General features: G+C 49.7%; 1 protein-coding gene across 1 annotated transcript in view; it reads left to right on the plus strand.

Annotated features, from left to right (window-relative positions):
- ARRDC1 (arrestin domain containing 1) overlaps positions 1-15,755 on the plus strand; it is a 69,354-nt gene that overhangs the window by 28,283 nt on the left and 25,316 nt on the right. The gene's annotated exons all lie outside the window — the stretch shown is intronic.

Here is a 15,755-nt window from a genome sequence, read left to right on the forward strand (position 1 = left end):
AGTCAGTGTACAGGTTGTGCAAAACTGGTGCAGCTGCAACATGTTTTTAGAAACTACAAAGGCCCTGCCTGCCGCCTCACTGCTGGCCCTTATAGGAAGGGTGCTTCAGGAACCACAGAGTGCTCTGGCCTAACCATAGGGATGGGGTGCACTGTAACAATTCAGTGGAGAGCAGCTGTGGTAGGACTGGAAGAAAGAAGTCACTGCAACGCTTCCCTTGCTTAGCAGATGCGCACCCAGTGAGAGGAGCTGTGTATTTGCTCCTGCCATATATTCCTGCCACAAGTCAGAATGACTTGGGTGTGCTCCAGGGACTCTGCGTTTGAATGAATACTGGCTGAAAGGCGGCAAATAGGTCAGTACACCACAAATAATTCACGCTGTATCTAGGCTTCCATTGAAACCGATCAGTACCAGCATTCACCTGCCACAGCAGCGTATGGAGTCGTAACTTATATACTGAAGTGTGTGCGGCAAGGAAACAAACTCATGGGCCTTCAGAAGCTTCGTCTTCTCGTAGGAAATGGGTAAGAGGCAGTAACACAGGACTGCTTTTGCGGAGTCAGCAGTCTGCAAGCATAGCTTTTAGCGCATGCTGGGGAAAGGTCAGCTATCCTACAGTGTTTCCTGGGGTAAACATCTCTCCGGCCCAGACCCTGGGGTGACGAGGAACCATCAGGGCTACTTTCCTGTTCGGCTGCCACACAGATCAATAGGCTGGAGGAGTGGGTTGAATCAACTTTTGTTTTCCACGTGCAGCGTGGGAGGGGGAGTAGGAAAAGCCCCGTCTCCCTTGGAAATGGCCGAGAACAAAGCCAGACAGTGCATACACCAGGCTGGTGAGTATCTGGGCTGCCAAATCCCAAAGGGCTTTATAAAGCACTCCAGGTAAAACAGCCCTGAGTTGAGAGCTGGATGCTTTCTGCACTTGGGCTGCAGGGCTTTTGGCTGGCTTCAGACTCCATTTAAGTCACTTTAACCTGTAACCACTTTCAAATCTGAGTATTGGAGCGTGGTGAATATATATATTTTTCATGCCAATGATTTCTGTGAGGATCCTGCATCTGAATGATGTCTGCTGCTCTGGAAAAGCTTAACCATGTAGCAGCCTAGGTGGCGGACGGGGAAAGTGAGCTGCATGGACTATGCAACTTTGAAATGTCCCAACCCCAGAAGTTTAACTGAGGGATTCGGGCAAAAAAGCAAATCGGGCATCCTCATATTTTTCTGGAATAAAGCATGGGCTTCTGCCTCCACCTGGGTGTTAGGAGGGAGACTGAACTGTCGTTGGGGGCATGCATTTCCTGTGAAACTTGCCCTGGGTGGAATCTTTACATCATTGTCAAGATAGAAACAGTCATGGGTGCTTCTGTCCTGATTCACACAAAGTAGATGAAAATAGGATCCTTTGGGATCCTTGGAGCCTCTAAATTAGGGCTCCCCTGCACTAACCTGGGGGGTGGCAGGAGGAATGCGAATCCCTGGCACAGATGGGGAATGGACTGTTGGAGTCATGACACACAGCTTAGACTTCTTAATGTCTTCAGAGTGAACGAAGACTTCAGCTGCTTTGGAAACCCAGGCTCAAGAGTTAGCTGGCCAGTTCCCAGTGAGTCTCACTGAGGTTGTGGGTGCCCTGCTTCCAGGGCTCATCCGAAAAGCCCAGCCAGTGCCCTTAATCTCTAAAGTCTTGGCTAACATTGGTAAGAGGATAGGAGGGGGCTGGGACTCAGAACTCCCTAGAGTCTGTCCCAAGCTTTGGCTACAGACAACTCACTTAAGACCTGATTTATCTTCAGAGGTGTTGAGTGCTTAAACTCCAGTTCAAGACAGTGGGCTCTGTGCGTGCTCAGCACCTGTGAAAACAGACCATATGGGCTGTCTTTCACTTTGTTTTCTGTGTGCTTAATACAGACCTTGCAGGGGTGTCTGTGTTCAATTAGGTGTTTGTAATGGGCTTTGGGATGCACCAAAAGGTAAAGTCAAACCCTAATTTTGGTGGCTTTCCTCCAATTTGTTGCTTGATTGGCTAAGTAGAAGGGACTGTCTGAGCAAGGCAGCTAAAAAACAGCTAGCGAATACCTGCCTTTCCGACGAAGTGGGGATTCGCCCATGAAAGCTCATGCTCCAATACGTCTGTTAGTCTATAAGGTGCCACAGGATTCTTTGCTGCTTTTACAGATCCAGACTAACACAGCGACCCCTCTGATACCTGTCAAGGGTGAATTCTGATGCATTTTAAGGCATGCTCAGCTACATAGAGAGGAGTTGAGTATTATCCCCATTTTTTTAGATTTGGAAATGGAGGTGAAAAAGGTCAAGCCACTTGCTTGGAGCTGGTGGTGTGGACTGGCAGATGGGGCATTAGACACAAAGACGTGGGTGTAAGAACTCAGCTCAGATATGGACTCTGCTGTGTAATCGTGGGTGTGTCACTGTTTGCAGCGTTGCAGTGGCTGTATTGGTCCCAAGGTGGGTGAAGTAATGTCCTTTGTATTGGACCAGTGTCGGTCAGTGATCTTCGCCGATTCCTCAGGCATAAGTAATGCTGTACAGTGCTTTTTAAGTATAGCGTAGTACTGAGGCCAGTGGAGTCATTTTAGGTGAACGTAGCACTCATGACCTCCTGCCTCCCGTCTCTTTTGCTCATTTCCCTAGAGCATGTTACTTGTGCTAGGCCCTAGTCTCCCCTGCCAGCATCTGTCTTTCAAAATCCTCCAGTACAAAGCTTGGCAAGAAAGTGCCTGTCTATTTTCCACACTAGAACAGGAACAAACTGTTCAACAAAAAGTCCACCTTTTTAAAACGGCTGCATTTTTTCAAGTCTTAAACTAGGTACCATTATTCATAAACAAAAATTATTGATCTCAGTTCATGCTTTCACAAACAGAAAAATGACTGAACTTGTAAAGCTCTGTCATCATAGTCATCCAGAGTTAAATGTTACACATCTGTTCAGATGACACAGGGTGGATTTTTGTGTAAAATACCAGCCCTGCAGACTCCACCTGAGATCTGAGGGTCAAACTGGGCACTTTGAGGCTTGCCTACAATTGTGTGTTTGCAGTTGCCATCAGTTTTGTTTGATGCATGATGAAGAACAGAATGCAGCTTATTCGCCTGTAGCTGTGTTGGTTCTGCAGGGCCAGCGGGAGTAAAAAGCAGTAGCAAATGGTTCTTTGTCAGTGAGGCCAGCAGATTGTCTCAAATGCACAGGGAGCAGATCTGTTGAGTAATAAGATGGTTTAGCTATTTATTGCTATTTAACTGCACTCTAAAGCAGTCATTGGTCACGTCACTTCTCCCTTCACACCTGTCACTTACTCTGCTGTCTTGTGAATTTGTAGTACAATTGTGGGAAGAGGCTTAGTACTATTTCAAATAGAAATTCACAGCTGAGTACTAGGTTGTCATGTCAGTGACCTCCAACTGTATTATTGGCTTTTGCATCTCAAAACCCCAGTGGCACATCAGCTGGTGTCACCCAGGAAGTGTCAGACACACAGACCCTGGCTATGCTGAGTGCTATAGCACTGCAGTGGTAACACTGTCCTGTAGATGCTTCCTACAGAGATGGGGAGTGTTTCCATCACTGTAGTTTAATCCACAGGAGAAGTGTTGTTCTCTTTTCTTCCCACCCCCGCCTCCCGGCGCCATTGACCTAGCCAGGATTACACCAGGAGTTAAGTCGGCAAAGCTCTGGCATTCAGACAGTAGGATTTTTTCACACTTCTGGGCACTAGCTATGTCAACCTAATTTTTAAATGTAGACTGTGTGTGTAAAAACCCCCACACCACCTGGATGTGGTGCTCTGTTCCATCTAGGGGCACCAAGACCTCTTGGAGAGAGCAGACTCATCATTCTCTCTACAGCTGCTAAGGGTCATGTGACTTTTAGCTCATGCAATAGGCTTATGCATTTAGCTCCAGAGATCTCGGATTCGATCCTGCCCGCCGATGACCGGGATCTGTCGGTGTTACATGTGCACCATTGTGTATTACTCCCCTGACCCTCTGTCCCTGTTCCGTCCAGCTTTCCCAAGCAGACCTTCTGATGAGGCAGGTGGTGGTTTCCAACACCTAGATCTACTGACCTCCAGCTCAGGTGCTGTCCCCTGGTCCGTTGGTTTGCAGCTCAGGTACAGTCAGTCCTGTGGAAACAAACCACAGATTTGAATATGCAGAAAAATCTACTCCATTGTGAGACACTATGTAGTGTGATGTTCCCAACTGCCTGCCAAAGGCAAACTAATGAGTTACAGGCCCCTTTGAAATGGTTTGCCATCTTCTGGGCGTGGATGGGGGAGGGAGAAAGGATAAACAGCTCTTTGTGTAAGATCTTTGCTAAGGACAACATTTGCTGGGTGTTCACTGTTAAAGGAATGGTATGTGCTAGAACTGCAGACTCACTGTTAGTCATCCTACCTGGGCGACGGTGGAGGATGGATTGCAGCAGAGAGAAGCTCTGCAGCTGTAAGAGAAGCTGGTACATCAAGGTGGTAGAGAATGGAACTGGGCTGGCATTGTGTGCTCATCCTTCCATTTGCACCTTGGCTCTGTGTTCAGACAGTGCAGTAAACTCGCTTGCTGAGCTCTGCTGTCCCAAGTTCTCAAGCTTAGGCAAGTTGATGTCTTCTCTTCCCCTTTAAGTCGTGCATCTGTGTCTCCAGTTACCTCACCCCTCTGTGTGGGTGCACCAGTAAGAGCCATACATCTTTTACTTTGATACTTATGCAGATCCGGCATGAGATATTGTCCCCTTCTTTATCTAAAGGACAATGCCTATATTATAAGGAATCTCCAATTTTCCATTCGTTTGGCTGTTTTTCTCTTCTGTATGTGCTGGAGGAAGTGTGTGACTTCTAAATATGGGTTATTCTTAGTACAGTGCCTCAGGACACACCAGAAAGCATACCCAGAAGCCACAATCTGGAGGTGGGTTAGGTTCCTCCTCCTGGACTAGGCTCATGCTTTGTGCCTTGTCGGGGGGGGATGCCCCCCACCTCCTTGGTTGCTGAAGTGCACAAGAAGCTATTCCTGATGAGTAAAAAAAGCCATAGAAGGGACAGCTGAGTAGCCTAGGATGGTCCTGTCCTTGTGTTTTAGATGCATCAGTTCACAGCCCAGCTCTTAAAAGGGAACTGCGGACAAGCAGCCTGTGCTCTCTGCTTCCCTGTGAGGTACAAAGATGCCCCTGCAGTTCTTATACCCATCTCTTGGATCAGGAGATTTCTTGAGCCTGAATCTCCATCCTCTGGTGGGGGGCTTCAGCTGGAGCTCTGGAGGACCATAGTGGTGGCTTCATGTGAGGCTGAAGCCTGGCCATCCACTTCCCTGTCGCACTCCCCGTAAAGCAGTGGTTCTCAGCCTATTTGTGGGCTGCATATGCACCTCGGTTATGGGAGCCACATCCAGGTAATATGTATACCACCTCTGTGCCCCTGAGGATGTAACATGGGCTGCAACTATGTGCTGATTGACTGCACGTGGCCCATGGTCCACAAGGGGGCTGAGAGCCACTGCTGTAGGGGGTGAGGGAGGGAATGTAGAGTTTAAGGGGTGGGGAGGGAGGATTGGCCTGGAGTTTAGCTTCAGCCAAGGGAATAGCAGGGTTGGCAGGCAGGAGGGAAGAGCCTTCCCCTGAAGGCATTCTTGGCTCTGGAATGCATTTCCCCTCTTTCTCTGGGCTGGCTGACTTTGCACAGCCAGTGTGCAACTCCCCCTGCCAGAATTTGGCAAAAATGCAAGCTTGGGGTGGGGGGCTGGCTGTGGCATGTGTTTACATACATTTTCTGGAACCAAGGACAAGAGTTGCAACTACGCCATAAACTGCACATCCCTTCTACTCCCCTTGCCCCACACTATTAGGGGTCCGGGTTGCTGGGAGAGCTGACGCTCAGGTTTGGGTTTCCCATATCACTGTTCAGGCCTCTCCAAAAATGAACGCAGTCCCCTGCATTGCTAACGAAAGCCAAACAAGCAGAGGAAAGCTAGTGTTATGGCTGTAGCTGCGCCTTTGTTCTGTACACTGTATCACCTCTTTAAAACAGCTTCAGTTCTGTCACAGCTCTTTCTGCATCCCTGCTGCTCAGCGCTACCCACCCTACTACACAATAACCCCCATCTTTGGGGATCCCTTGACAAAAGCTGGATTGTTTCCATTGGGGAAGGCACAAGCTGGGCAGGCCGCTGGGCTGTGTAAAAGCTCCTTGACCTTTAACCAGTTGTCTCTTTAACTCCCAGCCCTCTGAAACCCACACTCCAGGGAACAGCTTGGGGAGAATGTGGTGAAGCAGCAGGAGGTGGAAAGCAACCAAGAGACAAGACTTTCCAAAGTCTCCCTCCTGCCCAACCCACACTCCCTCCTAAGACACTTGGGTACTAATTTGGAGTGTTTCTGGAACTGGGGTGGGTAGGGAGAACAAGCCCCTGGGAGTTGAGTAACCTGCAAGAATGTGGTTGAAAAGTGATCTGAGCAAGGCATCTAACCTGTCTCTTCCACGCCCCCGCCCCCCCAGCTTTGTTCTTTGATTTTTATTGCAGATTCCTGAGTGGGGCCAGGAGGTCAGGCTGCCACCCCCTGTCTGGAGGTGGGGTGGCAGATGAGACACTTACATTCAAAGCAATGGGGAAATCTGGCTCTTCTCCAGCATTAGTACTTCTCGCTCTTGAGATAAGCCAGTTTATCAAGCCTGACAGCATGTCTGTCTGTTCCATTTCAGAGGAAACCCAGCAGGTGGGCTGCAAGGCCAGGCTGCAAACAGATCTTGCCTGTTTTTCATGGAACTGTTTTCTAACAGTTCAGCCACGTGCTTCCCTCTTCCTCTCCCCCCTCCTCGTGACCAGAAGGGGGAAAACATGAATTCAGGGAGATGCTCCCTAGGGTAAATAAAGTCCCTGGCTTCCTCTGGACTTCCAATCAGTCTCTTCCCTACCCACCCCTGTTTTAAAAAAAAAAAAAAAAAAAATCCCCAAGCTTGGTGGGTTTTAGACTGGACAAATATTTTGGAACACCGGTGCTGTCAGCCTGGAAGGCCCCCACCTTCTGCACCTTGCTAGGGAAACCACAACAACTCAGCAAAAACAACCATTGAAACTGGCCTGCAGTCTTGAAGATGCCATTGTAAGTAGCCTGGTATCTTCTTTGTTTTCCACAACCTCACCCCCATCACCCCTCCCAGAAACAGCTCAGTGATTTGAGTATTGGTCTGCTAAATGTAGGGTTGTGAGTTCAATCCTTGAGGGGGCCATTTAGGGAACTAGGGTAAAAATCTGTCTGGGGATTAGTCCTGCCTTGAGCAGGAGGTTGGACTAGATACCTCCTGAGGTCCCTTCCAACTCTGATATTCTATTAATTAAATTGGGTTGTTTATTTGAAAATCTCGTTTCCATAAGCTTTAGGCCTAATTTAAACACACTGGGCATGGGGAGGGGAAGGGGAGGTGGTTGTACTGATCCAAACGTGTGTGTGTGTGTGTGTGTGTGTGTGTGTGTGTGTGTAAAATAAAAATACTCTCTCTCTAAAATAACATGGAAATTATGTTGATACACTAGTCTAAAAAGGTGCTGTATAACCCTGCACCCATTCTACAGGGTGGTACACCTTAAACTGGGGCGGGGGGGGGCGGGGGAGAAGGAAGCTCAACCTTTTCATTTCTGCCTTTTTTGCTTTCTTTTTTTCTTCAGTGGGGGCGGGGAGGTCAGAGGCTCAGGCATAGGAGCTAGCAGGGCTTGAGCCAACTCCACACAGTGTGGTCTGGGGAGGGAGTGCCATCTCTTCTCCCTTACCCCCCCACCCCAACTCACTGCAGCAGGCCACCCAGCCTGTCTGGGCAGTGGGGATGGGGGGGCTTAACCAAAAATTATAATTCAAAAGGTGGGGGGCTCAGTTCAAAAAGTTTGAAAACTGCTCAGGGAGATGGGTAGCTAGGGGCTGTTAGGGCAGGGGGCAGGGAAGGGAGTAGCTAGGGGTTGTGTGTGGACAGGGGGGGTAGCTCAAGGTACATGGAAGGGAGTAGCTAGGGGTTGTGTGTGGACAGGGGGGGTAGCTCAAGGTACATGGAAGGGAGTAGCTGTGGGGGAGGGGGGTAGCTAGGGGCTGGGTGCCGGTGGAGCTCCCCTGTGGTCCCTGTTCCCAGAAGGTTCTGCTAGCCACTGAGCTGGGTCCCTTGCCAAGGCGGCTCTTAGCAGCTGCATAAGCAAAAGTGGCTGGGAGCTGAGGAGCAGCTTCAACCCCCAGCAGTAGCTGGAGATGAGGGAACCCTGCACCTGCCTGCTCCATGGCAGAAGCCAGAGCAGCAACTGCCTCACTACTCTGCCTCTGGCTTCCTGCCTCTGACATGGCCAGGAGGCTGGGAGAAGTGGAGTGGGTGTGTGGAGCTGCCCCAGGACTGCACTTCTCTTGCACTGTAGCTTTTTTGTGGAGTGTGAGGATCAATGACCCCCAACTCTTCCCATGGGCTCAGGGCTTCTGTCCTGTGGGGAGCACTGGGGTTCAGGAATTCAGCTCTGCTGCTCCCAGTTTCAACCCCACAGGGGCCACCAGGGATCAGGGCTTCAGCCCCACAGGAGGTGCTTGGGCTTTGGGTTTTAGCTGTGGGGCTCCGTGGACCCCCAGGGGGCTGCGGACCCCCTATTGAGAACTTCTGACTTAAACCATACATGTGCCAAATGCAGTTAAAGCAGTAAAGAAACAGCATAGACAAGCCCTTGAATTGTGACAGGGAAGACGCTTGTTAAATACAATGTGTAAACTTTATTTTTAAAAAGCCAGTTCTCTTTCACAGCAAGACTCTCCTTGCTCTGCTTAGGGGAGGGGGTGTGAGGGGGAAATCACTTAATCTCACCAAAACAAAGCGGGTTTGAACTCCCTTGTTCTGTAGCTACGTCTGGGTCAGAAATGGGCTTGTGGTTTGAAGAGCCATGCGCTCAGTATGTGATCACGTGCTGCGTTCTATACCCTTGGCCTGTTTGCACTAACGTGTGACTCGGCTTTTTCACATGAGAAGCCCCTGGAAACTGAGTGAACTCGGTGATTTGGAATGGAATTCAGCAGGCGTCTCTTGGAGGTCTCTCTGGTTTCTGCTCTTTGCTTGAGTACACACTGGGTTAGGTCATCTCCTGACTACAATGTTGTCCTTTAGTGGAGCTTAGTTAAATGTCTGCTTTCAGTAGTGAGGAGGAGAATTTGCAGATTCTCCCATGTGGTTTGGCTTTTGTGGTTTGTCTGTTCAACTTAGACTCTCACTTGGTTCCTGTTTGTGTGTGTAAAATGGGTGGCGCTGCTCTTGTACAACACCCTGAGCACTGAGGGATGAGAGCACTAGTATTTATAAACCAGCAACATTGGAGGCATTTAGTGAATCCATCATGGTGGTAGAAGCCTGTTAGCAGGTCCCATGAAGCTGGGCAGCCTGTACAGAGCTGCCTGCTTGTGAGATCCCCAAGAGGACTGCAGCTGCCATTTGCTGTCCAGGTGTGATTCTGGGCTCGCTCTTGCTTGGGGGAGCAGATGTGCAGGACATCTGTGCACCCACACGTGCCTGTTTGGAGCAGCAGATGTAAAAACCATTCCCTCTTGAAGAGCAGGAGCACTTCCAGGGGAAGTGATAATGGCATCAGTCAGCAGTTTTCCCCATCTCATGGCAGCTCAAGTCTGATCTAGGTCAATTCAACGCCTCGAACAAGGGGATGTTCTGTGGCAGTGCAGGGCTGGAGAAATCCTAGCTCGCACCTGCATTATTGGGCAGATTTGGTGCCGCATCTCCTGAGAGACAGAGTGCAGACAGCCCAGCCCGGAGGGGAGGGTATGAAGGAACAGGTGGACTTAAATTCCCTTTTTGTTGCCTGGCTTCTGCCTGTGCTGCTGGCTGGCACAAGTCTCAGTCGTCCCTTGCAGTGGTACAGCTTCTTTCCATCCTGCCATGCTCCTCACACCCCCAGCTGCAAGAGGGAGCAGCATAGAACCCCCCCACACATGCCCAGTCCCCTGATAGCCTGTCATGTGCTGTTCCTCCCCTGGAGGAGTTCTCTTGGCCTGGGTATGCCACTCAAGCAAGAGCAGTGTCTCCAAGCTCAGTATAATAGGTTTTAAAGGGCGGGCTGACTGGATGTCAAATGACATGGGGTCTGTGTTCTGGGCTCAGAAATAACTTCGGGTATGACTACACGTGCAGCTGTACAGCGCTGCTGTGGGAACGCTCCCACGGCAGCTCTTTGAAGTGCGAGTGTGGTCGCGGTGCCAGCGCTGGGAGAGAGCTCTCCCAGCACTGCAAGTACTCCACCTCCCTGCGGGGATTAGCTTGCAGCGCTAGGAGCCATGCTCCCAGCGCTGGGGCACTGTTTACACTGGCGCTTTACAGTGCTGTAACTTGCTGTGCTCGGGGATGTTTTTTCACACCCCTGAGCGAGAAAGTGGCAGCACTGTAAAGCGCCAGTGTAGCCAAGGCCTTCCATCAACATGCGCCCAAGGCCTCTGAGCAACTGCATGGGAGACAGTGTGGCTCAGTGGTTAAAGCACTAGACTAGAACTTAAGTGACCTATTCCCAGCTCTGCTAGTGATTCTACTGGGTGACCTCGGGCAGGTTGCTTCATCCCCTCCCATCTCAGGTTTCCCCATCTGTTTCAAAAAAGGAGGTAAAGATCCCAACCTCCCCTTTATCGCACTGTCCATCACCCAAAGGCTAGTGGTTTCATACTGTCTGATAGCTGCAGTCCCGGAGTGGATAGATGATCCCATCATACAAACCTTCACTATGTCGAGCAGCCTCACCAGGTACTAAGAACAGTGTGGCACCTCTAGAAACTCCCTCCAGCTCTGGCCTGGGAAGAACATGTGGAGGAGGCTGAGCCTGCTCAGTGATGGAGGGGCCGGTGAGATGCTGTCTGTCTTCACGTTGCACAGCTGTGCAACTAAGTCACTGCCTGGGAGCAAGCCCCAGGGGTTCTACAAGCCCTGACCTCTCAGTAACTTGCAGCAAGCAATTTACGAGCCTGGTAAGGAGAGGTGGGTGACCTGAAGAGGACACTTAATCTGAAAGCCTGCGAGGTGGGAGGTCACTGGCTGACTCATGATTTTAGTAACCTGGAGAAGAGCTGCTACTCTTGCTGAGATGTCCTATTTGTATTACCATAGCGCCTATGGGCTCTAGTCCTAGGCTCTGACCCCATGGTGCCAGGCACCCTGCAAACCCAGAACAAAAACCCTAGTGTCTTGCCAAAGTTTTGCTGTGTTGCTCCTCCTCCCACCCTTCTCTCCCCCCCACGCCCCAGCTCTCTCTGGGCCCTGCCAAAAGCTTGACGTTCTGATGGCTACAGAGAAGCAAGAAGCTTTAAGTGGAATCAACCAGACCTGGAAGAGAATTCGTGCTGGGACGGAGCCGTGCTAACAGCACAGTAAATACCAGGAGCCTGCAGGAGCCCCTCTCTCCTCTAATGAAATCTTTGGAGCTGGAGGGCTAATTACAGCCTACAGGAGGGTTGTGCTATTGTGATGGGCGGCAGGGGGACCAACAAAGGCACTGTGTAATTTCTTGCTCTCCGGAGGGTTCGGCTGAGCATGTTAATGCATCATTCTCTAATAAGTAGCCTGAGAGAAATTACCATATTGCCAGACCTGCTGTTTGTCAAATAGTCTTGAAAGTCTCTTGTGTTTTTTGTTTAAAACAGCAGCATTTTTATGCATTTGGTGAGAGAATGCCATGCTAACTGCTGTGTCTCCAACAGCCTCCTCTCTCGTGGTTGGGGCTGGCCCCTGGCCTCTCCAACACAGTGAAGCCTGAATTTAAAGGTCATGACCTGGCTTTGTTCCATTTGGGCTCTATCTACATACAAGGATGAAACACTTCAGCCTTATCTGCCTCGGTCTAGTGATGTGATGCACATGCTAACATGACTTCTAAGCTAGGTTCTCTGGAAGCTGCAGAGAACTGTGCAGCAGCCTATTAAGCGCCGTACAGGCAGGGTCAGCTCCAGCGTTTTTGCCGCGGCGAAGCAGAGGGGGGAGCCCCGATCTGCAACACTTCATAATTCAGTAGAGGGTCCTTGGCTCCAACAGGGACTGAGGGACCCGCCACCAAAGACCTGGACGTGCCACCTCTTTGCATTGGCCGCCCCAAGCACTTGTTCCTTTGCTGGTGCCTGGAGCCGACCCTGCGTACAGGCACTCAGGGAATGCCCCCCCAGCTGGGAGAGGGGTGCCCCAACTCCAGCCCATACCTGCCATGGCTGGGATGCCCCTCCCCCGGCCTGGACCCAGCCTTGGCCTGGACCTGCTGTGGGTGGGGGAGGGGCATCTCTTCCACCCAGTCCCAGTGCTGCAGTGGCAGGAGAGTGCTTGGAGTGTGTGTTTTTTCGCTTTGGTTCCCCCCCCCCCCCTGCAGCCCTGGGGCAGCCTGCACTACAAACCCCTTATCCCTGGCCCCACCTCAGAGCCCACATCCCCAACTGGCGCTCTGAGGCAACACCTCCAACCCTCTGTCCCAGCCCTGAGCCCCCTCCCCAACTCCGAACCCCTTGACCCCACCCCCACACCATGAATTTTGATGTCACACATCCCCTCCACATTGGTGCAGGTAACAAAATTCATTCCACGCGTGGGTGGGGGAAATGAGGGAGCGCTGCCTCCAAGTCCTACGATACCCAAAGCAATGGGCAGGTGCCGGTGGCATGTCTGGCCTGCCGTAGCTGTGCACTGCATTTCTGCCCTTGCACTTCCCTCTGGGACATGTTGTGGAGGTCGTCTTGGCAATGTGCATGGAGAGCTGGAGACTGAGGCCAGTCCTGCTACATGGACACCCCCAGTGTTCCTGCAGTAAAGCTGGCTGTATGCTGGTGGGACCAGGTTCTTCAGACCCGAGACAAGCATTGGTTGCAGAAACTCCAAACCTAGGAAACTTTTTCTGTACCTCAGGGTCAGGGGTTGCTTTTAACTAACAATAAAAACAACAAGGTGTCCATGTGGCACCTTGGAGACTAACAAATTTATTTGGGCATAAGCTTTTGTGGGCTAAAACCCACTTCATCTGAAGAAGTGAGTTCTAGCCCACGAAAGCTTATTAACAAATTGATTTGGGCATCTCTCTAAGGTGCCCCAAGGACACCTCATTGTTTTTGCAGATACTAACAATGAATCTCACGTTAAAGTTGGTTAGCCAGTTTCCCCTGCTAATAAGCCTTCTCAAAGGCTCCTCTGATTGTATTGGGTCCTATCTACACTATGAGAAAAAACAGGCACAGCTACACTGTAGTCATAGTTAACAGGAATAACAGTACCTAGCTGTATATAGCGCTCTCCATGATTTCTCAAATGAGTGGGGAAGGTGAGGCACAGTTGAAAGCATAAGTGAAGTGACTTGCTCATGGTCACCCACCAGGCAAGTGGCAGAGCTGGGAGAAGAATCCAGGGCTCCTGAGTCCCCAGGGCTCCATCTGGCAGATGGAACCAAGTCCTGTCTTCAGACACTGCTCAAGCCTAGGGCTTTGCAGGTATATAGGATGGCTTGGGATCATGGTTTAAACCAGAGGTTCTCTGCCTTTAGCTTTCTGAAGTGCCTCCTTCCCCTGAACATGCTATAAACCCCACAGCCCACCTGTGTCACATGGGGCTGACATTAGGAGGTAGCAAGCAAGGCAGTTCCTTGGGGCCTCATTCCACAGGGGTCCCTGGAAAGCTAAGTGACCCAGGCTTCAGTTGTAGCCCTGCTTTCTGATTTATTTTGGCAGTCCCCTTGAAACCTGCTTGCAGCTCCCAGAGGGGGCCCTGAACCTGTGGTTGAGAACTGCTGGCCTAAACTTTAAACCATGATTTGGTCCTGTCCCACCTGCCTTGCCAGACTAATCTCTGTCTAGGAGCAGTGGTTTGTAACCAGAAAACCACCACAACACAGGAGCTTAATGTAATTATAAACCAGTCTGAACTGTTTGCCCGGACAAAAGGCTGTGTAACCTCTCCCTCCCTGGAAGGGAGGGGGCCCATGCGAGTAGGGTTGTCATTGGTCCTCTGGCTGCTGTATTAAACTCCGTCTCCCCTCTAGATCAACCCTGCTTAGCTGCATCATTACTGTTTGTTTAAGGGGTGATGCAAAGGTTCTCTCCCTGCCCCCTTTTCTTTTCTGGTGCCTGTATGTCTAAAAACCAGACAGTCTTTTATTCTTCTGGGAATGTGCGGGTACTTAGTGGCCATTAGATTTCAATTGCTCTGGCAGCCAGTGGACGATGGGTCATTAGCCTTTAGTCTGTGCATACCACTGCAAGTGGCCAGTGCAGCAAGTGTAGTGAGCACATCAGGCCCCATCACATTGGACAGAAACCCTAAGTCAGGGGTCTGCAACCTTTCAGCAGTGCTGTGCCAAGTCGTCATTCGTACACACTCTCTCTAATTTAAGGCTTTGCGTGCCAGTCGTACATTTTTAGAAGGTCTTGCTATAATTCTGTATATTATCTAACCAAACTACTGTTCTATGTAAAGTAAACAAGGTTTTCAAAATGTTTCAGAACTTTATTTAAAATTAAGTTAAAATGCAGATTTTTATCAGTTTAGTGTGATGCTTGCCCTTGCTTTTCCTTGCTGAGTTTTTTCCAATGTCTGGTGGCATGTATTTGGATACTTTAAGCTGCACACAGGCTTCTGAGTGGCCAGTTGTTAACCAGCTCAGAGAGGGACAGATTTCATGTATGATGATACCTGTTCACACAGGTATGTGGATCCAAATGCTGAAACCATTGCAAACGCAATTTTCTTCACAGTTAAATTTCACTGGCAGGGACGTCCAGCAGGTCAGAACACAGGCCCCATGATCTCTCTCGTGGCTTCAAGTGCGCTCTGCAGATCCACAAACTTTGGTGTCCACAATTCTGAGTGTTTCAACTGAATGAGTTGCATTTCGAAATCTTCAACACCCATCCACTGAAATACAGACAAACCCAAGTCGCTTTTGTTGAACTTTTCAGGTTTAATTAGAGAAAGTATTGGGCCAAATCACTGGAAATCTTGAAGTCTCTCAAAATTGATTCCAGTTCTGGCATGTACTTTCCAATCTCATTGACATTGACAGCGCAAGTAGTGGAAAGTAGAAGTTTGAATATCCCTGGGAAAACTGCTAGTTTCACAACAAATGCTTTCCAGACTTCATAACGATCCAGAACTGTTTTGCCCTGTACCCTGGAGACCGAGGTTGAGTTTGTTTAGGTGAGCGGTGATATCCGTTAGAAACATGAGCTTATGCAGCCATTTGTCATCATCCAGTATGGGGTAGTTTTGATGCAATCAAGGCCTTTTTGTCCGAAAAAGCACAAAGCAGTTTACAGAGTGCACCAAAACCTTGCCACGACTTAGCCACCAAATGTTGCTGTGAAGTGGGATGTCCTTATAAGCAGTGTCCATCTCTTCTAGCAGTGTTTGAAATTGTCTGAGTCAAAGCAGATCGAGCAACAAGGAAATTCACAATTCACACCACTGTATCCATCACATTATTAAGCTCTGAATTAGAAATTTTAGCACACAGGTTTTCTTGATGGATGATACAGTTAAATTTGACTGTCAAACAGCCAATTTGATCTTCAAGTAACTTTACAAATCTTGTCTGTTTTCCAACCATGGCAAGAGCACCTTCTGTCACGCACTATTTTTCTGATGTCAACTCCTCGTTCTTCAAAATGGTTTGCAAAACTTTCCAGTATATCTTCCCTGCATGGCGCAACAAAGTTCCTCTTGGATTTCATCAGAAGCACAATATCTTGCAACAAACTACCAAAC

The sequence above is a fragment of the Chelonoidis abingdonii genome, chromosome 24 (genome assembly GCF_003597395.2).
Source record: "Chelonoidis abingdonii isolate Lonesome George chromosome 24, CheloAbing_2.0, whole genome shotgun sequence".
NCBI lineage: Eukaryota > Metazoa > Chordata > Testudines > Testudinidae > Chelonoidis > Chelonoidis abingdonii.